The sequence below is a fragment of the Pogoniulus pusillus genome, chromosome 19 (genome assembly GCF_015220805.1).
Source record: "Pogoniulus pusillus isolate bPogPus1 chromosome 19, bPogPus1.pri, whole genome shotgun sequence".
NCBI classification, from domain to species: domain Eukaryota; kingdom Metazoa; phylum Chordata; class Aves; order Piciformes; family Lybiidae; genus Pogoniulus; species Pogoniulus pusillus.
In genome coordinates this window covers 62,630-90,211 of record NC_087282.1, presented here as the reverse complement: position 1 = coordinate 90,211, position 27,582 = coordinate 62,630, and the positions used below count along the sequence as shown (strand labels likewise).

General features: G+C 58.7%; 1 long non-coding RNA gene across 7 annotated transcripts; it reads left to right on the top strand.

Moving 5' to 3' along the window:
- The first annotated feature begins 1,699 nt into the window (after nucleotides 1-1,699).
- Nucleotides 1,700-27,582, top strand: LOC135183753 (uncharacterized). Of its 7 annotated transcripts, none has more exons than XR_010305694.1 (9): nucleotides 1,700-2,042; nucleotides 22,468-22,623; nucleotides 23,099-23,202; nucleotides 23,659-23,804; nucleotides 23,929-25,039; nucleotides 25,128-25,194; nucleotides 25,399-25,511; nucleotides 26,404-26,533; nucleotides 27,321-27,582. It is a non-coding gene; the product is annotated as an uncharacterized LOC135183753 (long non-coding RNA). The 7 variants fall into 7 exon arrangements; XR_010305693.1 differs by having other exon boundaries at nucleotides 25,111-25,194; XR_010305692.1 differs by lacking the exon at nucleotides 25,128-25,194 and having other exon boundaries at nucleotides 1,701-2,042; nucleotides 23,664-23,804.

Here is a 27,582-nt window from a genome sequence, read left to right as displayed (position 1 = left end):
GAGAGAAGGAGTGTCCAGCTCCCAGAGTGGGTGTCAGAAGCGATGTGAAGTGAAAGGGGTTTGCTGAGGTCATGTAGGAAGTTGTGTGAGGGAATCTGGCAGTTTGGTTTTTGATTTCTTCAGTCTCTAAAGTTTTTCTTGGAGCAGCTTCACTGCAATCCTTTTAAATGCACAGAGTATCAGCACAGGCCCTTTTAGACAGTCCTCCAGCTTTGCTGCAGGTCCCTTTCAGATACTGCAGCGTAGCTGGAAAGTCCTCACCAATATGGCGCTCAGCGCGACGGGTTGGTGTGACGTCACCAATATACGCCGAGAGCGACGGTCTGGAAGTGACCTCACTAATATGGCGATGAGCGCGGCAGGCGGGATGTGACCTTTCCAAGATGGCGCCGAGCGCGACGACCTGGCTGTGACATCATCAATAGGGCGCCGGAACGCCGCAAGCCGGCGGTGACCTCACCAATACGGCGCTCAACGCCGCGGTCCTGGCGCTGCCCGCAGCAAGCTGGCAGTGCCCTCACCGAGTCGCCACCGCTCGCCGCAGGTTGGCAGTGACCCTCTGCAAGCTGGCGCCGCCCCCCGTGAGCTGGCACCGCCCGCTCCTAGGCTGGCAGTGCCCTCACCACGACGGCGCCGCCGGCAGCGCAGGCTCGGCGGTGACCTCACCAAGGTGGCTCCGGGGGCGGTTCCCGCCGCCCCTCCCCTCTCGCATGCGCAGAGCGCTCAGGCCAGGCCGCAGGGAGGGGCGCAGGGGACAGAGCCACTCTGAAGGCTGCCCGGGGGGCGTCTGGGCCCCGGAGGTGGTGAGTGGGGGTCGGGGGGGGAGGGGAGAGGTCTGTGTGGGGTGGGGGTCGCCGCTGGGGGGGGGGGCGGGGATCAGTGGGGGAAGGGCCTGGAGCGTCCCCAGTGGCCTGGAGGGGACAGGGAGGGGAGGAGGGGGAGGGGCAGGGACGCATACCCGGGGGGAGGGACGGGGCAAGGGCCTGGTTTTGGGGAGGGCGTCCTGAGGGGTCAAAGTTGGGGGAAAGGCCGCGGGGCCTGGGCCTGGGCCTGGGCCTGGGGAGGGTGGGAGAGGCTGAGGCCTGCTGGGGGGGGGGGCGAGAGGCCTGGGAGGGGTTTGGGGGTCCCTAGGGGGGACCTGGGGAGGGATTTGGGGGTCTCTGGGGTGGAGTCTTTGGGGGGGACCTGGGGAGGGATTTGGGGGTCTCTGGGGGGGGGTCTTCGAGGGGGACCTGGGAAGGGATTTGGGAGTCTCTGGGGGGGGTCCTTGGGGGTCTCTGGGGGGATCCCTGGAGGGTTCTTTGGGGGGACCTGGGGAGGGATTTGGGGGTCTCTGGGGGGGGTCCTTGGGAGGAGTTTGGGGGTCCCTGGAGGGCTCTTTGGGGGGGACCTGGGGGGTCTTTGGGGGTCTCTGGGGGAGGGTCTTGGGGAGGGGTTTGGGGGTCCCTGGGGGGGGTCTTTGGGGGTGTCCTTGGGTTGGATTTGGGGGTCCTTGGGTGGCTTTGGAGGGGTCTTGGGGAGGAGTTTGAGGGTCCCTGGGGGGGACAACCTGGGGAAGGATTTGGGGGGCCTTATTGGGGGGCCCCTGGGAGAGATTTGGGAGGGGTTCTGGGGGTCTCTAGAAGGGTCTGGGGCTGTGCTAGAGGCTTCTGGGCTCATCTGCAGTGAGCCTGGGGGCCCTCGAAAGGGTCTGGGGACAGGTAAAATGGGCCTGGGGTAATGCAGCAGGGTTCAGGGGCATCAGAAGGGGCATTGTGGGCATCTAAGTTGGCCTGGGGTCCTCTGGAGGTTGCCTCCCTCTTTCTGTCTCTGTTGTTTGTGCCTGGGTGAGAGTTCTCTGCTGTGTTTGTTCTCTCTTTTTGCAGGGAGCTGAACTGCTTTGCCCCAGCCCAGCTGCAGATCTGCACTCAGCCTCAGCCCCAAGCCCTGGCAGGGTGGGATGCTTTGGTACCAGGCCGTGGAGCTGTTTGAAATGCAATTGCTGCTTGCAGCTGGTTCAGAAATGGATTTCCTGTGGCTGTGGGGGCAGAAATGTCTCTGTGGTGAGTTGGTGCCAAGTGCCAGCCTTGCTTAAAGCCTTCTCTTAGGCCTTTCAGTGTGCTGATGGTTGCAGAGGAGAAGCTCAGGGTGTGAGGGAGTGAAAACTGAAGGGGGTGTTCAGGTGTGGGGAGAGGCCTCTGCCCTGGAGAGGCTGCTGGGCAGTGCTGCTGCAGCTAAGGTCTCCCTCGGGGAGCTGTTCCACTCAGGGGCACTCTGGGGGCACTGTGCAGGAGGTGGCAGCCAGAAGGCAGAGCTGTCTGGGCCTCGTTGCTGTGCTGGCCAAAGCAGGTCACTTGTGCAGCTGTGCCACTTGCTGCTCAGGGCTGTGCTTGGGCAGAGAGGCAGCTGTGCCAGCAGCCTGTGCTGCAGTGGAGTTGGTGCTGGTGCAGTGCAGCCTTTGCAGCTTGGCTCTGGGCTGATGGCAGTGGAGCCCCAGAGGCAGCGGTGCCAGGGCAGCTCAGCAGGGGCTGGGCTAGGGGCCGAGGCTGTGCTGCCTGCAGAGGCTTTTGTGTGCCTGTGTCGGGGTGGATTTAACATCCTTTTACTGCTGGGATGTGCTCCTGCTGCTGCCTTTCTGCTGCCCGGCTGGGAGGGGTCCAGAGGGACTGGGAGACACCAGGAGGGATTGGGAGGAGACTGGGAGGGCATTGGGATGGAGTGGGAAGGGATGCATGAGGGACTGGGAGTGAATGTGAGTGACTGGGAGGGGAATGGGTAGGGCTGAAGGGGGTTGGGAGGAAATGGGAGAGGACTGGAAGGGACTGGGACCGAGAGAGACTGGGATGGACTGGGGAGGGGCTGGGAGGGGAATGGGATGGAGGAGGAAAGGACAGGAATGGGAATGAAGGCAATTGGGAGGGAACTAGGAGAGGACAGGGCCAGACTGGGAGGGATTGGGATGGATTCAGTGGAAGTGGGAGAGACTGGGATTGGGAGGAGACTGGGAGGGCATTGGGATTGAGTGGGAGGAGTGGGATGGACTGAGAAGGGCCTGTGAGGGGATTTGGAGGCACTGATGGGAACTGGGAGTGGAATGGGAGGGACTGGGAAGGGACTTGGAGAGGCTGAGAGAGACTGAGCCAGACTGGGAGGTGTTTGGGAGGCAGTGAGAGGGATTCAGTGGAACTGAGAGTGACTGGGAGGGATTGGGAGGAGAGGGAGGGGTCTGGGAAGGCATCAGGGATGGCCTGAAGGGATTGGGATGGGGAAGGCCTGGGAGGTAGTGGGAGGGGACTGGGAAGGGGCTGGGAGGGGAATTGGAGGGACTGGGAGAGAGTGATAGGGGATTGGGAGTTACTGAGGGGACTGGAAGGAGACTGGGATATGCTGGGAGATAGTGGAATGGACAGGGAGGGATTGTGAGGGGCTGGGTGGGACTGGAAGGGGACTGGGAAGGACTGAGAGAGACTGGGCTGGACTGAGAGGGGACTGGACTGGCAATGGGAGGGAGTGGGAAGGCATCTGGAAGGGATCAGAAGGAATTGGAAGAGACTGAGAGGGAATTTGGCATGGGAGGGTATTGGGAAAGGCTCTGGGGGGATTGCAAGAGACTGGGATGGACTGGGAAGGAGTGGGATGGACTGGAATGGGAGTGAGAGGTGTCAGGGAGGGGAATGGGACTGGGAGGTCCTGGGATGGGACAGGAAGGAGAATGGGAGGGACTGATGGGAACAGGGAGAGGAATGGGATGGACTTGGAGGGACTGGGGAAGGACTTGGAGAGGCTGAGGCTGAGCCAGAGCCAGACTGGGAGGGGTTTGGGAGGCACTGAGAAGTACTGGGAGGGAGTGGGAAGCCTGCAGAGGGACTGGGAGAGAGTGATAGGGGATTGGGAGTTCCTGGAGGGGACTGGAAGGGGAATGGGATATACTGGGAGGTAGAGGAATGGACTGGGAGGGAGCTGGGTGGGACTGATGGGGACTGGGAGGAAATGGGAGGGGACTGGGATGGACTGGAAGGGATTGGGAGAGAGTGAGAGGGGATGTGGAATGAATTTGGAGAGATTGGGAGAGACTGGAAGGGATTGGGAGAGAGTGGGAGGAATTCAGAGAGACTGGGAGGGACTGGAGTGGAGTGGGAAGGAGTAAATGAGTGACTGGGAGGGATTGGGAGAGACTGGGAGGGGATTGTGAGGGACTACTTGGAACTGGAAGAGGAATGGGATGGTCTGGGAGGGACTTGGAGAGACTAAGCCATACTGGGAGGGGTTTGGGAGACACTGAGAAGGACTAGGAGGGGACCAGGCTAGACTGGGGGGGGATTCAGAGGAACTGGGAGGGATTGGGAGGAGACTGGGAGGGAGTGGGATGGAATGGGAAGGGATTGAGGAGGGACTGGGAGCGATTGTGAGTGACTGGGAGAGCCATGGAGGGGAACAGGAGGGGCAGATGGGGAGTGGGATGGGATTGGGAGGGACTGGCGAGGAATGGGAGGAGACTGGGAAGGGACTGGGAGGGGATTTGGAGGGACTGGGAGAGAGTGATAGGGGATTAGGAACTGATGGAGGGGACTGGAAGGGGACTGGGATATACTGGGAGCCAGTAGGATAGACTGGGAAGGATTGGGAGAGGACTGGGTGGGAGTGATAGAGACCTGGGAGGGACTGGGAAGGGACTGGGAGAGACTGGGAGGGGACTGGGATGGACCTGGCAAGAACTGGATTGGGACTGGGAGAGGACTGTGAGAGAACTGGGATGGGCCTGGAAGGGACTGGGAAGGACTGGGAGTGTGAAAGTACTGGGAAAGGAGTGGAATGGGATTGTGAGGGACTGGGAGTGGGTGGGATTCAGAGGAACTGGGAGAGAGTTGGATGGACTGGGAAGGGACCTGGGAGAGACTCGAGGGGACTGGGATGGACTGGGAAGGGGACTGAGGTGGCATGGAGGGGTATGGGACTGGGAGGTACTGCGAAGGGACTGAGAGGGCAATGGGATGGACTGGGAGGAACTGGTGTGGAACTGGGAAGGGGGGGGAAGGCCAGAGAGAGAATGGGAGGGGAATGGATTGGACCTGGTTAAAGACTGGATTGGGACTGGGAGAGGACTGGGAGGGTATTAGGAGAGGCCTGGAAGAGTCTGAGAAGGACTGGGATGTACTGGGAAAGGCCTGGAATGGGATTGTGAGACTGGGAAGGGATTGGGATAGACTGGGAGCTAGGGGGATGGACTGGGAAGGATTGGGAGGGGGCTGGGTGGGAGTGATAGAGGATTGGAAGGAAATGGGAGAGGACTGGAATGGGACTGGGAAGGGACTGGGATGGACCTGGTAAGGACTGGATTTGGACTGGGAGGTACTGGGAGAGGATTGTGAGGGAACTGGGATGGGCCTGGGAGGGACTGAGAAGGACTGGGAGGGGACTGAGAGGTGGCAGGGAGGGGACTGGGCCAGGGAGAGGATTGGGGGGAATGGGAAGGGGTTTGGAATGGATTGGGACTGGGAGGGGACTGGGCCAGAGTGGGAGGGGAGTGGAAAGGTAGTGGGAGGGTGTGCAAGGTAGTTGGAGGGCACTGGAAGGGACTAGGAGGGGATTGGGATGGACTGGGAAGGGACTGGTGAGGATTGGATTGGGACTGGGAGAAGCCTGGAAGGTACTGAGAAGAAGTGGGAGGGGACTGGGATGTACTGGGAAAGGAGTGGGATGGGATTGAAAGAGACTGGGGTGGGACTGGGAGGGGGTTGTAGGGAGTGGGTGGGATTCAAAGGAACTGGGAAGGACCGGGAGGAGACTGGGAGTGGGGTGGACTGGGAATAGACCTGGAAAGGAGAGGGTGGAACTGGGAGGGGACTGCGAGGGATTGGATGGGACTGGGAAGGGGCCTGAGAGGTGGCAGGGAGGGAAGTGGGACTGGGAGGTACTGGGATGGGATAGGGAGGAGATTGTAAGGGACTCATGGGAACTTGTGGAGAAATGGGAGGGAATGGGAAAGGACTGGAAGGGGACTGGGATATACTGGGAGACTGTGGGATGGACTGGGAAGGAGGATTGGGTGAGGGCTGGGTGGGACTGATAGGGGCTTGGGAGAGACTGGGAGAGACTGGGATGGACCTGATGGCGACTGGACTGAGACTGGGAGGCACTAGGAGATGACTGTGAGGGAACTGGGAAAGATCTGGAAGGGACTGAAAAGGACAGGGAGGGGAGTGGGATGTCCTGGGAAAGGAGTGGAATTGGATTGTGAGAGACTGGGCTGGGACTGGGAGGGGGCTGAGAGAGAGTGGGTGGGACTGGGAACAACTGAGCTGAACTGGGAGGGGACTGGGAAGGGGCCTGAGAGGTGCCAGGGAGGGGAATGGGACTGGGAGGTAGTGGGATGGGGCAGGGAGGGGAATGGGAGAGACTGATGGGAAGTTAGAAAGGAATGGGCTGGACTTGGAGGGAGTGGGAGGGGATTGGGAGGGAATGTGATGGGGTCTGGAATGGATTATGAGTGACTGGGAGGGCACTGAGCCAGAGTGGGAGGGGATTGGAAGGGATTGGGATGTACTGGGAGCTAGTGGGATGGACTGGGAAGGATTGGGTGAGGCTGGGTGGGACTGGGAGTGGATTGAGAGGAACTGGGAGAGGTTGGGAGGGACTGGAGTTGGACTGAGACTGGGAGGGGACTGAGGTGGACCTGCTAAGGACTGGATTAGGACTGGGAGGAAAATGGGAGGGGAGTGGAAGGGACAGAGAAGGACTGGGAGGGGAGTGGGATGTACTGGGACATGACTGGAGTGGGATTATGAGAGACTGGGAAGGAGACTGAGAGGTGGCAGTGAGGAGAATGGGTCTGGGAGGGACAAGGATGGTAATGGGAGGAAGTGGTGGGAACTGGGGGAGGAATGGGATTCACTGGGCTGGAGTAGGAGGGCATTGGGAGGGAATGGGAAGGGATCTGGAATGGATTGTGAGTGACTGGAGGGGACTGGGCCAGAGTGGGAGTGGACAGGGAAGATACTGGGAGGGGAATGGGCAGGCAGCGTGAGGGTGTGAAAGGTAGTTGGGGTGGCCTGGAAGGCTCTGGGAGAGTATTGAGAGGGAGTGTGAGGGGACTGGAAGGAGACGGGGATATACTGGGAGGTAGTTGGATGGAGTGGGAAGGATTGGGTAGGGCTGTGTGGGACTGATAGGGGATTGGGAGGAGATTGGAAAGGGCTGGGAGGGGAGTGGGATGTGTTGGGAAAGGACTGGAATGGGATTGTGAGAGACTGGTAGGGGATTGGGAGGGAGTGGATGGGATTCAGAGCAGCTGGGAAGGGCTGGGAAGGACTGGGAGGGCATTGGAATGGACTGGGAGGGAGTGGGATGGACTGGGAAGGGATCTGGGAGTGAGTGGAACTGTGAGGGGATTGGGAAGGTAGTTGGAGGGGGCTGGAAGGGACTTGGAGGGGATTGAGAGGGAGTGGGAGGTGACTGGTAGGGGACTGGGATATAGTGGGAGCTGGTGGGAGGAACTGGGAATGATTGGGAGGGGGCTGGGTGGGAGTGATAGAGGACTGGGAGGGACTGGAATGGGACTGGGAAGGGACGTGGGGGGACTGAGAGAGACTGGGAGGGGACTGGGATGGACCTGGTAAGGACTGGATTGGGACTGGGAGAGGACTGTGAGGGGACTGGGAGAGGCCAGGAAGGGGCTGAGAAGGACTGGGAGGGATTGGGTAGGACTGGAGTGGGATTGTGAGAGACTGGGAGGGGACCAGGAGGGATTGGGTAGGACTGGAGTGGGATTGTGAGAGACTGGGATGGGACTGGGAGAGGATTGGAGAGAGTGGGTGGAATTGAGAGGAACGGGGAAGGACCGGGAGGAGACTGAGAGGGCATTGGAATGGACTGGGAGGGAGTGGGATGGTGTGGGAAGGGATCTGAAGGGATCTGGGAAGGAGCAGAAGTGGGAGGGGACTGTGGGGGATTGGGTGGGACTGGGAAGGGGCCTGAGAGGTGGCAGGGAAGGGAATGGGAGGGACTGATGGGAAGAAGAAGAAGAAGGAGGTAGAGTGGGAGGGGATTGGAAAGGAATGGGAAGGGATCTGGAATGGATTGTGAGTGACTGGGAGGGGACTGGGAAGAGACTGGCAGGGGAATGGAAAGGTAGTGTGAGGAGGTGAAAGGTAGTTGGGGTGGCCTGGAAGGGACTGGGAAGGCATTGGGAGGGAGTGGGTAGGATTCAGAGGAACTGGGAGAGACTAGGAAAGACTGAGAGGAGACCAGGAGGGCATTGGGATGGACTGGGAAGGGATCTGGGAAAAAGTGAGTGGAACTGTGAGGGGACTGGGGGGGATTGGGTGGGACTGGGAGGTGCTGGGATGGGACAGGGAGGGGAATGGGAGAGACCGATGGGAAGTGGGAGAGGAATGAGATGGAGTGGGAGGGAGTGGAAGGGGACTGGGAGGGAAGGGAAAGGGATCTGGAATGAATTGTGAGTGACTGGAAGGGGACTGGGATATACTGGGAGCTAGTGGGATGGACTGGGAAGGATTGGGATGAGGCTGGGTGGGAGTGATAGAGGACTGAGAAGAAGTGGGAGAGGACTGGGAGGGAACTGAGATGGACCTGGAGAGGACTGGATTGGGACTGGGAGAGGTCTGTGAGGGAACTGGGAGAGGTCAGGAAGGGCCTGGGAGGGGAGTGGGAGGGATTGAGAGGAACTGGGAAGGACTTGGAGGAGACTGGGAGGGCATTGGGATGGAGTGGGAAGGGGCCTGAGAGGTGTCAGGGAGGAGAGTGGCCTGGGAGGGCATTGGGAGGGAATGGGACGGGATCTGTAATGGATTGTGAGTGTCTGGGAGGGGACTGGGGCAGAGTGGGAGGGTGTGAAAGGTATTTGGGGTGGCCTGGAAGGCATTGTGAGGGACTGGGAGGGGACTGGGATGTACTGGGAGCTATTGGGATGGACTGGGAAGGATTGGAAGGGGGCTAGGTGAGACTGGGAGGGGATTGGGAGGGAAGGGAAAGGGCTGGGAAGGGGAATGGGAAGGGGCTGGTAAGGACTGGATTTGGATTGGGAGAGGCCTGGAAAGGACTGAGGAGGACTGGAAGGAGACCAGGAGGGATTGGGTAGGACTGTGATGGGATTGGGAGGGACTGGCGAGGCGTGGGAGGAGACTTGGAGGGATTGAGAGGTAGTGGGAAAGGATGAGGGATGGAGTGGAGGGATTGGGAGGGACTGGGATGGCCTGGGAGGGGATGTGGAGGGCCTGGGAGAGAGGGATAGGGGCTCGGGAGTTAGTGGAGGGGACTGGAATATAGTGGGATGGAGTGGGAGAGATTTGGAATGGATCTGGAATGGGTTGTGAGTGGAATGGCAATAGAAAGGGACTAGGAGGGAGTGGGAGGGGACTGGGAGAGGACTGAAAAGGACTGGGAGGGCAGTGGGATGTACTGGGAAAGGAGTGTAATGGGATAGTGAGGGACTGGGAAGGGATTGGGAGTGAGTGGGTGGGATTGAGAGGAATGGGGAGGGAGTGGGATGGAGTAGGATGGGCTGGGAAGGGATCTGAGAAGGACTGAGCTGAACTGGGAGAGGACTGGGAAGGGGCCTGAGAGGTGTCAGGGAGGGGAATTGAATGTGACTGTGTGGGGATTGGGAGAGACTGGGATAGACTGGGAGGGATTGGGAGGGCATTGGGACGGACTGGGAGGGAATGGGATGGAGCGGGAAGGGATCAGGGATGGAGTGGAGGGATTGGGAGGGACTGGGATGACCTGGGAGGGGATGTGGAGGGAGAGAGGGATAGAGGCTTGGGAGTTAGTGGAGAGCACTTGGATATACTGGAAGATAATGGAATGGAGTGGGAGAGGATTGGGAGGGAATGGAGAGGGATCTGGAATGGATTGTGAGTGACTGGGAGAGGACTGGAATGGCACTAGGGACTGGGAGAGACTGCGAGGGGACTGGATTGGGGCTGAGAGGACTGGAAGGGACTGGGAGGGGAGTGGGATGTACTGGGCTGGAGTAGGAGGGCATTGGGAGGAAATGGGAAGGGATCTGGAATGGATTGTGAGTGACTGGAGGCGATTGGGCCAGAGTGGGAGCAGACTGGGAAGGTAGTTGGAGGGGCCTGGAAGGGCCTTGGAGGGGACTGAGAGGGAGGTGACTGGAAGGAGACTGGGATATTCTGGGAGCTAGTGGGATGGACTGGGAAGGACTGGGAGGGAGCGGGGTGGGAGTGATAGAGGACTGGGAGGAAATGGGAGGGGACTGGAGTTGGACTGGGAAGGGACTGGGAGGGGACTGAGATGGACCTGGTAAGGACTGGATTGGGACTGGGAGAAGACTGTGAGAGAACTGGGAGAGGCCAGGAAGGGATTGGGAAGAACTGAGAGGGAAGTGGGAGGGATTGAGAGGAACTGGGAAGGACTTGGAGGAGACTGGGAGGGCACTGGGATGGAGTGGGAGTGGGATGGAGTGGGAAGGGGACTGGGAAGGAGTGAGTGGGACTGGGAGGGATTGGGTGAGACTGGGAAGGGGCCTGGGAGGTGTGAGGGAGGGGAATGGGCCTGGGAAGTCTTGGGATGGGACAGGGAGGGGAATGGGAGGGACTGATGGAGGTGGGATCGGATTGGGAGGGACTGGCGAGGCGTGGGAGGAGACTTGGAGGGACTGAGAGGTAGTGGGAGGGAAGTGGGAAAGGATGAGGGATGGAGTGGAGGGATTGGGAGGGACTGGGATGGCCTGGGAGGGGATGTGGAGGGCCTGGGAGAGAGGGATAGGGGCTTGGGAGTTAGTGGAGGGGACTGGAATATAGTGGGATGGAGTGGGAGAGATTGGGAATGGATCTGGAATGGTTGTGAGTGAGTGGAATGGCAATGGAAAGGGACTAGGAGGGAGTGGGAGGGGACTGGGATGGAGCTGGAAAGGACTGAAAAGGACTGGGAGGGCAGTGGGATGTAGTGGGAAAGGAGTGTAATGGGATAGTGAGGGACTGGGAGGAAATGGGAGGGGACTGGAGTTGGGCTGGGAAGGGACCGGGTTGGACTGAGAGAGACTGGGAGGTGACTGGGATGGACCTGTAAGGACTGGATTGGGACTGGGAGAGGAGTGCGAGGGAACTGGGAGAGGCCTGGAAGGGGCTGGGGAGGACTGGGAGTGGGAAGGAGTGGGATGGACTGGGAAGGGATCTATGAATGACTGAAGTGACTGGGAAGGATTGGGTGAGGCTGGGAAGGTGCCTGAGAGGGGAATGGGACTGGGAGGTCCTAGAATGGGACTGGGAAGAGAATGGGAGGGATTGATGGAAGTGGGATGGGATTGGGAGAGAATGGGAAGGGATCTGGAATGGTTTGTGAGTGACTGGGAGGGGACTGGGAGGCAATCGGAGAGGAGTGGGAGTGAGATGTACTGGGAAGGGAGTGGAATGAGGTTGTGAGAGACAGGGATGGGACTGGGAGGGGTTTGGGAGGGAGTGGGTGGGATTCAGAGGAACTGTGGGAGACTGGGAAGGATTAAGCGGAACTGGGGGGGGGACTGGGAGGGATTGGGTGGGACTGGGCAGGGGCCTGAGAGGTGTCAGGGAGGGGAATGGGCCTGGGAGGTGCTGGGATGGGACAGGGAGGGGAATGGGATTGACTGAGATGGAGTGGGAGGGGACTTGGAGGGAATGGGAAGGGATCTGGAATGGATTGTGGGTGACTGGGAGGGGACTTAGAAGGGACTGGGAAGGGAATGAGAAGGAACTGGGAGGATCTGAAAGGTAGTTGGAAGGGACTGGGAGGGACAGAGAGAGACTGAAAGGAGACTGGGATGGACCTGGTAAGGACTGGATTGGGACTGGGTTGTACTGGGAAAGGACTGGAATGAGAGGGCTTGGAAGGGGCCTAGATGGGAACTGAAAGTGATCCTAGGAAGAACTGGGAGGGATTGGGAGGTGGTCTGGGAGAGACTGGAGCAGGATTGGGCAGGGACTGGGATGGGATTAGAGAGGGGCTGGGAGAGGTCTGGGAGGGAACTGGAAGGCACTGCAGAGGAATTGGGAGGGACTGGGAAGGATTCGGAGAGGTCTGGAAAGGAACTGGGAGGGACTGGGAGGGGGCTTGATGGGACTGTGAATCTTACCTGGAGGCACTGGGAGCTGCTCTGGGGGCGCTGGGAGCCTCCACTGTGCCCCTGCTGCCGTTTGGTCTCCCTCCCCCCTCCCTCCCTCCCGGCGCTGACAGAGCAGGAGGGCCAGAGCCACACTCTGATTGGCCAGTGGGGCTCGGGCAGCAGCGCTCCCATTGGCTGCGCTGGGCCAGCCCCCCAGTTTGGGAACAGTGCGTCCCAGTTCGGGACCAGCCCCCCCAGTTTGGGAACAGTACATCCCAGTTCCGGACCAGCCCCCCCAGTTTGGGAACAGTGCATCCCAGTTCGGGACCAGCCCCCCCAGTTTGGGAACAGTGCGTCCCAGTTCGGGACCAGCCCCCCCAGTTTGGGAACAGTGTGTCCCAGTTCGGGACCAGCCCCCCCAGTTTGGGAACAGTGCGTCCCAGTTCGGGACCAGCCCCCCCAGTTTGGGAACAGTGTGTCCCAGTTCGGGACCAGCCCCCCAGTTTGGGAACAGTGCGTCCCAGTTCAGGACCAGCCCCCCGAGTTTTGTTCCAGTGCGTCCCAGTTTGGGACCAGCCCCCCCAGTTTTGTTCCAGTGTGTCCCAGTCTGGGACCAGCCCCCCCAGTTTTGTTCCAGTGTGTCCCAGTTCAGGACCAGCTCCCCCAGTTTGGGAACAGTGCGTCCCAGTTCGGGACCAGTCCCCCCCAGTTTAGGAACAGTGCGTCCCAGTTCGGGACTAGCCCCTGCCAGTTTGGGAACAGAGTGTCCCAGTTTGGGACCAGTCCCCCAGTTTGGGAACAGAGTGTCCCAGTTCGGGACCAGTCCCCCCAGTTTGGGAACAGTGCGTCCCAGTTCAGGACCGGTCCCTCCAGTTTAGGAACAGTGCATCCCAGTTTGGGACCAGCCCCTCCCAGTTCGGGAACAGAGTGTCCCATTTCGGGACCAGCCCCTCCCAGTTTGGGACCAGCCGTCCCAGTTTGGGACCAGTGCGTCCCAGTTCGGGACCAGTCCCCCCCAGTTTTGTTCCAGTGTGCCCCAGTTTGGGACCAGACCCCCCCAGTCTGCGACCACTCCCCTGCAGTTTGGGTTGAGTGTGTCCCAGTTTGGGCCCAGTTTGCCCCAGTTGGGGTCCAGTTCCCTCCCAGTCCCTTCCATTCCCCTCCCACTTCTGTTCCAGTCCCTCCCACTCCCCATCCAGTTCTTCCCAGTCGCCTCCAGTCCCTCCCAGTCTTTGCCGGTTCCCTCCCACACCCTCCCAGTTTCCTCGCAGTTCCTGCCCAGTCCCATCCCAGTGCTTCCCAATTCCATCCAGTACCTCCAACACACCTTCATGTCCCCTCCCAGTCTGTCCCAGTCCCTACCACTTCAGTTCCAGTCCCCAGCCCTCCCCTCCCAGTCCCTCCAAATCCCTTTCCAGTACCTCCCAGTTCCCTCCCAACTCGCTCCCAGTCCCTAACAGTTCTCTCCTACTCCCTCCCAATGCCTCCCACTTCCTTCCCAGTCCCCCGCCCAGTCCCCTCCCATTTCCATCCCACAACTTCCCAGGCCCTCCAAATTCTATCCCAATCCTTCTCATTTCCCTCCCAGCCCCTCCCAGGGAGCCTGACTGGGAGGGACTGGGATGGAACTGGGTGTGACGGGCAGGGATGGGGCACAGGGTGCAGCCTGTGAGGGATTGTCAGGGACTGGCAGGGAACTGGTAGGCACTGGGAGGGAACTGGTTGTGACTGTGTGGGGATAGGGAGAGACTGGGAGGGATTGGGACGGACTGGGAGGGCATTGGGACGGACTGGGAGGGAATGGGATGGAGTGGGAAGGGATCAGGGATGGAGTGGAGGGACTGGGATGGCCTGGGAGATGTGGAGGGAGAGAGCGATAGGGGCTTGGGAGTTAGTGGAGGGGACTGGGATATACTGGGAGATAGTGGAATGGAGTGGGAGTGGATTGGGAGGGAATGGAGAGGGATCTGGAATGGATTGTGAGTGACTGGGAGAGGACTGGAATGGCACTAGGGACTGGGAGAGACTGAGAGAGGACTTGGATGGACCTGGAAAGGACTGGATTGGGACTGGGAGGGAAATGGGAGAGGATTGGAAGGGACTGAAAAGGACTGGGTGCGGAGTGGGATGTACTGGGAAAGGAGTGGAATGGGATTGTGAGAGAGTGGGATGGGACTGGGAGGGAATGGGTGGGATTCAGAGACACGGGGAAGGAGTGGGATGAGTGGGAGGGAGTGAGATGGACTGGGAAGGGATCTGGGAAGGAGTGAGCTGAACTGGGAGAGGTCTGGGAAGGAGCCTGAGAGGTGTCAGGGAGGTGCTGGGATGGGACAGGGAGAAGAATGGGAGGGACTGCTGGGAAGTGGGAGAGGAATGAGATGGAATGGGAGGGAGTGGCAGGGGCTTGGGAGGGAAGGGAAAGGGATCTGGAATGAATTGTGAAGTGACTGGAAGGGGACAGGGAGGGGATTAGGAGGGAGTGGGAGGTGACTGGAAGGGGACTGGGATATTCTGGGAGCTAGTGGGATGGACTGGGAAGGATTGGGATGAGGCTGGATGGGAGTGATAGAGGACTGGGATGGGACTGGGATGGGACTGGGAAGGGACTGAGAGAGACTGGGAGGGGACTGAGATGGACCTGGTAAGGACTGGACTGGGACTGGGAGAGGACTGTGAGGGAACTGGGAGAGGCCAGGAAGGGACTGGGAGGGGAGTGGGAGGGATTGGGTAGGAACTGGGAAGGTCTTGGAGGAGACTGGGAGGGCATTGGGATGGAGTGGGAAGGGGCCTGAGAGGTGTCAGGGAGGAGAGTGGCCTGGGAGGGAATGGGAAGGGATCTGTAATGGATTGTGAGTGACTGGAAGGGGACTGGGCCAGGGTGGGAGGGTGTGAAAGGTATTTAGGGTGGCCTGGAAGGCATTGTGAGGGACTGGGAGGGGACTGGGATGTACTGGGAGCTATTGGGATGGACTGGGAAGGATTGGAAGGGGGCTGGGTGAGACTGGGAGGGGATTGGGAGGAAATGGGAGCAGACTGGGAGGGACAGAGAGAGACTGGGAGGGGATTGGGAGGGAAGGGGAAGGGCTGGGAAGGGGAATGGGAAGGGGCTGGTAAGGACTGGATTTGGATTGGGAGAGGCCTGGAAAGGACTGAGGAGGACTGGAAGGAGACCAGGAGGGATTGGGTAGGACTGGAATGGGATTGTGAGAGAGTGGGAAGGGATTGGGAGTGAGTGGGTGGGATTCAGAGGAACGGGGAGGGAGTGGGATGGAGTGGGAGGGAGTAGGATGGGCTGGGAAGGATTGCGCTGAACTGGGAGAGGACTGGGAAGGGGCCTGAGAGGTGTCAAGGGAGGGGAATTGGACTGGGAGGTGCTGGCATGGGCCAGGGAGATTTGGAAAGGATTGTGAGTAACTGGGAGGGGACTGGGCAGGTGGTGGGAGGGTGTGAAAGGTGGTTGGAGTGGCATGGGAGGGGACTGGGATATACTGGGAGCCAGTAGGATGGGCTGGGAAGGATTGGGAGGGGGCTGGGTGGGACTGATAGAGGACTGGGAGGAAATGGGAGAGGACTGTGAGGGACTGGAGTTGGACTGGGAAAGGACTCATCCCAGTCCCCTCCCAGTCCTCAGTCCCTGCCAGTCCTGTCCCATTCCTTCCCAGTCCTCTCCCAGACCGTCCCAGTCCCAATCCAGTCCTTCCCAGTCCATCCCAGTGTCTCCCAGTATGCCCCATTCCCCTTCCAGCCTAGGGTGATTGTGAGTGAGTGGGAGAGGCAGGGAGGGGAATGGGAGGGAGAGCTGGGAAGTGGGATGGGATTGGGAGGGACTGGCAAGGAGTGGGAGGAGACTGAGAGGGAAGTGGGAAAGGATGAGGGATGGAGTGGAGGGATTGGAAGGGACTGGGATGGCTTGGGAGGGGATGTGGAGGGCCTGGGAGAGAGGGATAGGGGCATGGGAGTTAGTGGAGGGGACTGGGATATACTGGGAGATAGTGGAATGGAGTGGGAGTGGATTGGGAGGGAATGGAGAGGGATCTGGAATGGATTGTGACTGGGAGAGGACTGGAATGGCACTAGGGACTGGGAGAGACTGGGATGGAGCTGGAAAGGACTGGATTGGGACTGGGAGAGGATTGGGAGGGAAATGGGAGAGGATTGGAAGGGACTGAAAAGAACTGGGTGCGGAGTGGTATGTACTGGGAAAGGAGTGGAATGGGATTGTGAGTGAGTGGGATGGGACTGGGAGGGGTTTGGGAGGGAGTGGGTGGGATTCAGAGGCACGGGGAAGGAGTGGGATGAGTGGGAGGGAGTGAGATGGACTGGGAAGGGATCTGGGAAGGACTGAGCTAAACTGGGAGAGGACTGGGAAGGAGTCTGAGAGGTGTCAGGGAGGGGAATGGGCCTGGGAGGTGCTGGGATGGGACAGGGAGGGGACTGGGAGGGACTGCTGGGAAGTGGGAGAGGAATGAGATGGAATGGGAGGGAGTGGAAGGGGCTTGGGAGGGAAGGGAAAGGGATCTGGAATGAATTGTGAGTGACTGGGAGAGGACAGGGAGGGGATTAGGAGGGAGTGGGAGGTGACTGGAAGGGGACTGGGATATTCTGGGAGCCAGTGGGATGGACTGGGAAGGATTGGGATGGGGCAGGGTGGGGGTGATAGAGGACTGGGATGGGACTGGGAAGGGACTGGGCGGGACTGAGAGAGACTGGGAGGGGACTGAGATGGACCTGATAAGTACTGGACTGGGACAGGACTGTGAGGGAACTGGGAGATGCCAGGAAGGGACTGGGAGGGGAGTGGGAGGGATTGAGAGGAACTGGGAAGGCCTTGGAGGAGGCTGGGAGGGCATTGGGATGGAGTGGGAAGGGGCCTGAGAGGTGTCAGGGAGGAGAGTGGCCTGGGAGGGCATTGGGAGGGAATGGGAAGGGATCTGGAATGGATTGTGAGTGACTGGGAGGGGACTGGGCCAGAGTGGGAGGGTGTGAAAGGTATTTGGGATGGCCTGGAAGGCATTGTGAGGGACTGGGAGGGGACTGGGATGTACTGGGAGCCAGTGGGATGGACTGGGAAGGATTGGAAGGGGGCTGGGTGAGACTGGGAGGGGATTGGGAGGGAAGGGGAAGGGATGGGAAGGGGAGTGGGAAGGGGCTGGTAAGGACTGGATTTGGATTGGGAGAGGCCTGGAAAGGACTGAGGAGGACTGGAAGGAGACCAGGAGGGATTGGGTAGGACTGGAATGGGATTGCGAGAGACTGGGAGGGGATTGGGAGGGAGTGGGATGGATTGGGAAGGGATCTGGGAAGGAGTGAGTGGGACTGGGAGGGATTGGGTGAGACTGGGAAGGGGCCTGAGAGGTCTTGGGATGGGACAGGGAGGGGAATGGGAGGGACTGATGGAAGTGGGATGGGATTGGGAGGACTGGTGAGGCATGAGAGGAGAATTGGAGGGACTGAGAGGTAGTAGGAGGGAAGTGGGAAAGGATGAGGGATGGTGTGGAGGGATTGGGAGGGACTGGGATGGCCTGGGAGGGGATGTGGAGGGCCTGGGAGAGGGGGATAGGGGCTCGGGAGTTAGTGGAGGGGACTGGGATATCCTGGGAGATAGGGGGATGGAGTGGGAGAGATTTGGAATGGATCTGGAATGGATTGTGAGTGAGTGGAATGGCAATGGAAAGGGACGAGGAGGGACTGACAGAGTGGGAGGGGACTGGGATGGAGCTGGAAAGGACTGGATTGGGACTGGGAGAGGACTGGAAAGGACTGAAAAGGACTGGGAGGGCAGTGGGATGTAGTGGGAAAGGAGTGCAATGGGATAGTGAGGGACTGGGAAGGGATTGGGAGTGAGTGGGTGGGATTCAGAGGAACGGGGAGGGAGTGGGAGGGAGTAGGATGGGCTGGGAAGGGATCTGGGAAGGACTGAGCTGAACTGGGAGAGGACTGGGAAGGGGCCTGAGTAGTGGCAAGGGAGGGGAATGAGACTGGAATGTGCTGGGAAGGGACAGGGAGGGGATTTGGAAAGGATTGTGAGTGACTGGGAGGGGACTGGGCAGGTGGTGGGAGGGTGTGAAAGGTGGTTGGAGTGGCATGGGAGGGGACTGGGCTATACTGGGAGCCAGTGGGATGGGCTGGGAAGGATTGGGAGGGGGCTGGGTGGGACTGATAGAGGACTGGGAGGAAATGGGAGAGGACTGTGAGGGACTGGAGTTGGACTGGGAAAGGACTCATCCCAGTCCCCTCCCAGTCCTCAGTCCCTGCCAGTCCTGTCCCATTCCTTCCCAGTCCTCTCCCAGACCGTCCCAGTCCCAATCCAGTCCTTCCCAGTCCATCCCAGTGTCTCCCAGTATGCCCCATTCCCCTTCCAGCCTAGGGTGATTGTGAGTGAGTGGGAGAGGTAGGGAGGGGAATGGGAGGGAGAGCTGGGAAGTGGGATGGGATTGGGAGGGACTGGCAAGGAGTGGGAGGAGACTAAGAGGGAAGTGGGAAAGGATGAGGGATGGAGTGGAGGGATTGGGAGGGACTGGGATGGCCTGGGATAGGATGTGGAGGGCCTGGGAGAGAGGGATAGGAGCATGGGAGTTAGTGGAGGGGACTGGGATATACTGGGAGATAGTGGAATGGAGTGGGAGTGGATTGGGAGGGAATGGAGAGGGATCTGGAATGGATTGTGAGTGACTGGGAGAGGACTGGAATGGCACTAGGGACTGGGAGAGACTGGGATGGAGCTGGAAAGGACTGGATTGGGACTGGGAGAGGACTGGGAGGGAAATGGGAGAGGATTAGGGATGGAGTGGAGGGATTTGGGAGGGACTGGATGGCCTGGGAGGGGATGTGGAGGGCCTGGGAGAGAGGGATAGGGGCTTGGGATTTAGTGGAGGGAATTGGGATGCAGAGGGAGGGAAGTGGAAGGGACTGCAAGGGAATTGGGAGGGACTGGAGGGATTCGGAGAGGTCTGGAACGGGCCTGGGAGAGGACTTGTTGAGACCGGGACCCGTACCTGGAGGCACTGGGAGCCATCTGGGAAGCACTGGGAGCCATCCTGGGAGGACGGGGAGCCATCCTGGAGGCACTGGGAGCCATCTGGGAAGCACTGGGAGCCATCCTAGGAGGACGGGGAGCCATCCTGGAGGACGGGGAGCCATCCTGGAGGCACTGGGAGCCATCCTGGGAGGATGGGGAGCCATCCTGGAGGCACTGGGAGCCATCCTGGAAGCACTGGGAGCTGAACTGGGAGCCGCCATTGTGTCCCCTGCCACCATTTTGTCTCTCTCCCTCCCTCCCTCCCTGACGCTGTGAGGGGAAAGAGCGGGAAAGCCAGGCTGCGCTCTGATTGGCCAGCGGGGCTTAGGCGGGAAGCGCTCCCATTGGCTGCACTGGGCCCAATTCCCCCACTTGGTGTGCACTTTGGGCCCAGTTCCTACCAGTTTGGGCCCAGTTTGGGACCACTTCCATCCCAAGCCCTCCCAGTCCCCTCCCATTTCCATCCCACTGCCTCCCAGTCTCTACCAGTCCCCTCCCATTTCCATCCCATTGCCTCCCAGGCCCTCCAAATTCTATCCCAATCCTTCTCATTTCCCTCCCAGTCACTTCCAGGGAGCCTGACTGGGAGGAACTGGGATGGAACTGGGTGTGACCTGCAGGGATGGGACACAGGGTGCAGACTGTCAGGGATTGTCAGGAACTGGGAGGTAATTGGTAGGCACTGGGAGGGAACTGGTTTTGACTGTGTGGGGATAGGGATAGACTGGGAGGGCATTGGGACAGACTGGGAGGGAATGGGATGGAGTGGGAAGGGATCAGGGATGGAGTGGAGGGATTGGAAGTGACTGGGATGGACAGGGAGGTAGGGGGAGGGGAGTGGGAGCTTCTGATAGGTACTCAGAGGGGCCTGGAAGAGTCTGTGAGGGGATTTGGAAGGACTGGGAAGGGACTGGGAGGGGACTGGGATATGCTGGGAAGAATGGAAGGAACTGGGACAGGACTGGGAAAGAATTGGAGGGGATTTGTGAGACTGGGAGGAGATGTGGGAGGGGCTCGAGGTGGACTAGGATGGAAATGGGATTCACCAAGAGGGATGTGAGAGGGAACTGGGTAGGAGTGGGAGAGACTGAGGGGGACTGGAGAGGAACTGGGAGTGACTGGGAGGGAGTGTGAGGCAATTGGGAGGCACAGGGAGGGAACCGATTGGGAGAGACTGGGAGGAACTGAGTGGAACTGAAAGGCCCTTGGGGGCAACTGGGAGGGACTGGGAGAAGATCTGGGGGTTACTAGGCAGGACGGGGAGGGGAACTGGGAGAGACTGGAAGTGACTGGAAGGGGATCTGGGAGGGACTGGGAGGAACATAAGGAACTGGGACGAGACTGGGAGGGACTTAGAGGGGATTTGTGAGAGGCTGGGAGATGTGGGAGGGACTGGGAGGGAACTGGGAGGGACTTAGGTGGAAATGGGATGGGCCAGGAGGGATGTGAGAGAGAACTGGGTAGGACTGGGAGGGACTGGAGGGATTTGAGAGGGATTGGGAGGAAACTGGGACTGCGGAGGAATTGGGATGTAGAGGGAGGGAAGTGGAAGGGACTGCAAGGGAATTGGGAGGGACTGGGATGGCCTGGGAGGGGATGTGGAGGGCCTGGGAGAGAGGGATAGGGGCTTGGGAGTTAGTGGAGGGAACTGGGATGCAGAGGGAGGGAAGTGGAAGGGACTGCAAGGGAATTGGGAAGGACTGGAAGGATTCGGAGAGGTCTGGAACGGGCCTGGGAGGGGACTTGTTGAGACTGGGATCCGTACCTGGAGGCACTGGGAGCCATCTGGGAAGCACTGGGAGCCATCCTGGGAGGACGGGGAGCCATCCTGGAGGCACTGGGAGCCATCCTGGAGGCACTGGGAGCCATCCTGGAGGCACTGGGAGCTGAACTGGGAGCCGCCATTGTGTCCCCTGCCACCATTTTGTCTCCCTCCCTCCCATTTCCATCCCACTACCTCCCAGTCTCTACTAGTCCCCTCCCATTTCCATCCCACTGCCTCCCAGCTCCCCCCAGTCCCCTCCCATTTCCATCCCACTGCCTCCCAGTCTCTACCAGTCCCCTCCCATTTCGATCCCACTACCTCCCAGTCACCTCCCAGTCGTTCCCAGTCCTTCCAGGGATGGAAGTGTCGGGGACTGGGAGGGGATCTGCAAGAGACTGGAACTGACTGTGAGTTGATATGGGAGGTACTGGGATCGGGTCTGGGAGAGACTGAGAGGGACTGGAAGGGACGGTGGAGGAATGGAGGGGTCTGGGATCGGGTCTGGGAGCGACTGGGAGGGACTGGAAGGGACGGGGAGGAATGGAGGGGTCTGGGATCGGGTCTGGGAGCGACTGGGAGGGACTGGAAGGGACGGGGAGGAATGGAGGGGTCTGGGATCGGGTCTGGGAGCGACTGGGAGGAACTGGAAGGGACGGGGAGGAATGGAGGGGTCTGGGATCGGGTCTGGGAGCGACTGGGAGGAACTGGAAGGGACGGGGAGGAATGGAGGGGTCTGGGATCGGGTCTGGGAGCGACTGTGAGGGGATGGAAGGGACGGGGAGGAACGGAAGGGACTGGGATCGGATCTGGGAGCGACTGGGAGGGACTGGAAGGGATGGGGAGGAACGAAAGGGACTGGGATTGGATCTGGGAGCGACTGGGAGGGACTGGAAGGGATGGGGAGGAACGAAAGGGACGGGGCGGGGATCTGGGCGGGACTGGGAGGGATAGGGACGGGGCTGGGATCGACTGGGAGGGGTTTGGGAGGGACTGGGCCGGTCCGGGCGGTATCTGTGTGGGCCTGGGAGCAGAGGAGAGCATGGGAGCCATCCTGTGAGCACTGTGCGTTGTCCTGGAGCACTGGGAGGTACTGGGATCCATACCTGGAGGCGCTGGGAGCTGAGCTGGGAGCGCTGGGAGCCGCCACGGAGCCCCCTGCGGCCGTTTTGTCTCCCTCCCCCCTCCCTCCCGGCGCCGTGAGGGGAAAGAGCGGGAAAGCCAGGCCGTGCTCTGATTGGCCAGCGGCGTTTGGGCGGGAAGCGCTCAGCCTCTGCGCTCTGGCAGGCTCTGGGGGGTCTCACTCTGGGTTTCGGTGTCCCCTTTGGCTCGGCCCCCCCAGCCACGGCTCCAGGGGTCTGGGGGTATCGAAAGGGCCTTTGGGGGCATCTAAAGGCGTCAGGGGTGAGCTGGAGGGGGTCTGCGGGTATCTAAAGGAGGCCTGTGGCCATGTAGAGGGGTCAGGGACCCTCGCAAAGGGGTCCGTGGGCACCTAGAGTGGGTCTGGCGAGATGCAAAGGTGGAGGCTGTGCTTGCTGTGCAAGGCTGCTTGTGTGTGTGTGCTTTAGGTGTGGTTTGCTCTGGGGTGCAGTCAGTGTGTGCTGCTGTCCAGCCGAAGCACTGCAGAGCTGCTGCTTCTCCTTGCAGCACACGCTCAGAGGACAGGTCCCTGGACTGCAGTGCTGCTCCAATGGCCTGTGGTGGCTGCAGGCAGCCGCGGCCCGGGGAGCCCAAGACTCAGCGTGTGGAAGGGTTGGGAGCAGCCCTGGGTGCCTGCAAGGATTCGGGAGGTGAGCTGAGCAGGTGAGATGGATCTGAGACACCTTTCAGAGCAGCTGCTGTGAGTATCTGGAGTCTTCCTGCAGCGTTGGTGCAGTTAAAGTAGAGAAAGCAGCTCTGGAAGGTTTGTGCTGCATCTTCCATCCAGCTGCGTTCTGCAGCCCCTGGGAAGGTGTTGGTGGGTAGAGCGCATCTGTGGGAGGTGTGAAGGGAGCTGGGGGTCTGTCTGCCTGCACAGGGAGAGCTCAGCTGTCTCTGCTCGTCACAGTGCTAGAGAGCAGCTTTCAGAGCTCCGCAGCGTGCTGGAGCTGCTGCAGGAGGATCAACTGGTGTCTGCCTCCCAGACACAGGGAGAGCAGCGTGGAGCCTCCTCCTGTCTGCTTCGTCCATGTGGCAGCTGTCCTGGCACTTGTCATGCCAGTGGAGTAACTGAGCCATGCCGAGAGAGGGGAGGAAATGCAAAGCAGTGGCCCTGAGACAAATCTCACTCTTCCCACAGGCCCGAGCAGGTCTGAAACCCTGCCACGGAGAGGCACTGGCACCGCAGCAGTGCCTGCATTTCAGCAGCTGCCCATCGGAGCTAAGCACAGCCTCGGCTCAGAGGTGAGGGCATGGCTGTGAGAGTGCAGCTGTCACCAGCACCTGCTCCTCTCCGTGCTCCAGTGGGGCCAAACGTTTCAGATCCACCGCTCCTCTGGGGACTGCAGCACTGAGGACTAATTTGAGGGTGGGTTTGTGTTGGGTTGGTTGGTTTGGGTTTGGTTGTTTTTTTCCCAGGTGCCAAAGCATCTGGGCCGTCTCTGATCTCACTGATCCCTTTTCTGTCATAAATGAAGCTTTACCAAAAAAGTTACAGTCGTGTCACTACCAGCCTGATCTGCATGGCTTGAGCAGCCACTCCCAAAGAGCAAAGCCTTTGTCAGGGCTCTCGGAGCAGCTCGTTTGTTGTGTGTGTGAAAAAGGCAACCAAGTGTCAGGGGTTGTCTTTCCCATCTTCTGGTGGGGTGCTCTGACGTGCTTTATTTCTGTCTGGCTGTCGCTGGTACGTGTCCCTGGCAGCTCAGGAGCATGTCTGCTGGGCAGTGCTGGGGGCCAGGCGTCCCTCCTGTGTGTGCATGGCCCACATGGCAGCACCCTGCAGTCAGAGCTGACTGTGTGCACTGGAGGTGGAGTGTTGGAGTGGGATCAGCTCAGAGCTCTGCAAGGTCAGTGCATGGCAGTGGAAAATGAAATGCTTTGGCAGTGTTTTTACTGGGGGCATAGGAGCGTGCCCACACCTTCACAGTGTGAGTAACTGAGCTTTGTCCTTGGTTGTTTCACTCTTGGCAGGTTTGCACTTTGCTTTCCACTCCACTGGCCAAGCCAGCCAGATGTGCAGCAGCAGCAGGATGGGCACGAGGGCCCCAGCTGCTGCGGTGAATCCGTCAGCACGGACGCTGGTGCCGCTGCAGCCTGGCCCTGCAGCCTGGCAGGGTGATCTCCTTTGGCTCGGCTCCTGTGGGCTCCAGGTAGGGTTTGTCTGTGTCTGCCAGGAGGGAAGGGTTGAAAAGGAGATTGCTCAGTCCGAGCTCTGACCTAGTAGCTGAAGATTCTGTCCAATGCAGATGCTAACAGAGCAGCTGGATGAGCAGAAAGCCTCTCTTGCAAATGGCTGTGGAGTGCTTCTCTCTGTTCCCTGCTGCTGGGAGGTGCTGACAGGTTAGAGTTAGTGGAGGGGTGTGAAGAATTTGCAGGGATCTCTAAGGGTCTGCAGACCCCTTTGAAAGGTCTGAAGTTGTCTGTAGATGTCTCTAGGGCACTGCAGGGGTCTGCAGGGGTCTGCTGCTACGGGAGGAGTGGGCTGGCGGAGCCACGCCCCCCGGGCTGCGGAGCCACGCCCCCTCCCTGGCCTTTCTTGCCTGGCTCTGGTTGCTGCCTGTTTATTTGCATAGCCACACCCCCGTCCACTTGCTGTCTAGTCCCCGCCCCTTTCTTTCTGAGCCACGCCCCCTTTCCTGTTCTGTGTCTGGTCCCCGCCCCTTTTCCTTAGCCACACCCCCTCAGTGCAATGCCTATTCCCTGCCCATCCATAGCCACGCCCTCTCCCCATGCTGTGTCTAGTCCCCACCCTTTCCGTAGCCACGCCCTCTCCCCATGCTGTATCTAGTCCCCATCCAGCCTGGAGTTGTGCTTGGGATTGTGCCCACCCAGGTGCAGGACCTTGCACTTGGCCTTGATGAATGCCATGAGGTTGGCCTGGGCGCACCTCTGCAGCCTGCCCAGTTTGTAACTGGGGCTGTAAAGAATGGTTATGCATTGCCTGTGCTTCTGATTTCAGGAGAGTCCCATTTCATTCTTGATGCTTTCTTTAAGAGAGGCATACAACTGAGCTCCCTCAGAGAAGCAGCATGAAGTGCATGAAGGATGCTGGCTGCACTCAGTACAGACAAGGCACATTGGAGTAGGTTAACAAGATGCTTGACATTTGCCCTTAATGGTCATTGTCTTCAGATGCATCATTCGGGAGTGAAGTTGCTTGGCATTTGCAGTTGACTACTTCTTCTCTGGCCTTTGGAGTGAAGGAAGGGAAAAACCAGAGTTGAAGACGTCAGCTCTGTAAGTTTTCTCTGGGTGATCAAAGCATGCACAACATCCTGTGCTTGTGCTCTGGAAGATTCTAGGAGCTTCACAGGGACTCAGGGAGCACAAGTTCTGGATTTCTGTGGGCTGTCTCTAGATGAACACCTGAGTGCAGTGAATCTAAAAGCAGCTGTCTCTCATTTGAAGTTAAAGTGATGTGACTGATCTGGTGCTTTATAGGTGCCAAAAAGGAGACCTTCTTCACCTGCTTCTCCTGTGCAAGCTCTTCTGTCTGTCTGCTGAGATGTTTCTGCCTGTTTCTCTGGCAGAGAAGTGTTTGCTGTTTTGGCTGGGTAAGTAGGAGATTTGTTTTGTTGATTTGCTTTGTTTTGTCGCTGAATACTTGGTGCAGCTGGCCTCAGATGCTGTTTGTTCACAAAGGACACACTACTGTGTGATTGGTGGGCATAGAAGCAGTAATTGCTGACAGAAGCACGCTTGTGACCTTGGCTGTAAATTCATGAACAGGCATTACAGTGTTTCTGTCTCTGCAAGCCAAAGTACTCTCATGCTGAAGAACTTCTTCCTCAGATCCACTCTGAGCAGCCCTGCTCTCCCTCAGCTTCAAACCATTCCCCTTGCCCTGTCTTTAGACACCCTTATGGAAAAAGTCCCTCTGCAGCCTTCCTGCTGCAGGTTCCCTTCAGGTACTGGGAGGTAGCTTTAAAGTCTCCCTGGAGTCTTGTCCCCTTCAGGCTGAGCAGCCCCAGCTCCCTCAGCCTATCCTCTTAGAAGTGCTCCAGCCCTTGGCTCATCCTCGTGGTCCTGCTCTGAACTGGTTCCAGCAGTTTTTCGTTCTTCAGCTGGACTGTGGCCATGTGGAATGTTTTGGGTTGTGCTTTTGCCTTTGCATGCTGAAAGACTTCCTGTGTTACCTTAGTAGTACGTTTCATGTGCAAGGTTCCTGTCTGTGATCTCTTGCTGCTGGGGAAGTCATGAGCTACCTGTGGGGGTGTGAAATGCAGTAAGCTTCCATCGCGTTGCCTGCACGGATGTGAGGGGACAAAGTACTGCTGAGAAGCTTTTTTGTACCATTCTCTTCCCCCTTCCCCTCTTGCCTTTAAGGGAACACACACAGGGAGAAGCTTACTGAGCGCCCTCTGACATGCTGTAGGAATTCTTTGCTTTGCAGTGTTTTACACTGTGGCTCTTCAAACCTGTAACCCATCTGCTTTCCATTGCCAGCGAGCTGACCATCCGTACTACCGTCACCTTGAATGCCTCCAACCAGCAGTGTTTGCTGCCAGACAGACACCTGGAGAAGACAGAGGACATGGTTAAGGTCATGAAGGATATCTTGGATGGTGCTGCTGAAGTAAGTCTTTGTTGTGGCTTGAGATATATTGGTTGGTGTTTGGTTTTTCCCCCCTTAGCTGCGGTGGCTCTGATTGTTACGCCCTGTGATTTATCTTCCTGTCCTGGCTGTCTTCCCGTGCTGGGTGCTGGCAGTGAATACGTGGTGAGGAGTGCTTGGGGTGTGCCATCCTTTGCTGTTCTCACTGTGGGAACTCCAAGAGCCATGGAATGGGTGCGTTATGAGTGATGCACAATTAATAACCAATATTAATGTTGGTGTCCAGGCAAAGGTTGTTAATAGCTACAACCAACCTGTTTCTTATCATTCAGTCTCTGCAGAAAGCTGATTGACAAGGTTCAAAGCACACAGCTGGGGTATTTGTACACTTAGAATCATGGAATCAGCCAGGTTGGAAGAGACCTCCAAGCTCATCCAGCCCAACCTAGCCCCAGCCCTCTCCAGTCAGCTAGGCCATGGCACTAAGTGCCTCATCCAGGCTTTTCTTGAGCAGCTGCAGGGACGGCGACTCCCTAGGCAGCCTCTGTGGTCTGAGAGTAGAGCAGCAACTTGCTGTTAGTTTGCTGTGATGGTCTCAAACAACTGTGGGAGAGTTTGGCATGAGCCTGTTGGAATGCTTAGCCTTACTGGAGGAGCTGGGAGCGTCTGGGCAGCATGAAATGCAAGAGCAATTGCTTTTCACTTCCTTCTTAAGGGACTTAAGGGTTGGGAGGTCTGAAGAATGAACTGTTGGGATCATAACTGCAAAGTGTCAGCAGTTTTGACATGGTTCCATTTGACATTGCAGGCACAGGCTGGTGATGGACTTCTGCAATGAAGCAAGAGAGTCATCTATGAGGCCAAGGCTGCTGTAATGGTAGAGTTCATTGCTTATTCAGTGAGGTGATGCTCTTGTCAGTCAAGAAGGACTTAGTTGCAGAGGCTTTGGAAATGCTTTGATGTAAGCTTGTTGCTATGCTGTGCCTAGTGTATCTATTGTCACTATTTAGAACTAGGCTTAAACCAAATGAACTTCTGGATTAAAACAGCCAATCATGTCTGCCACAGTT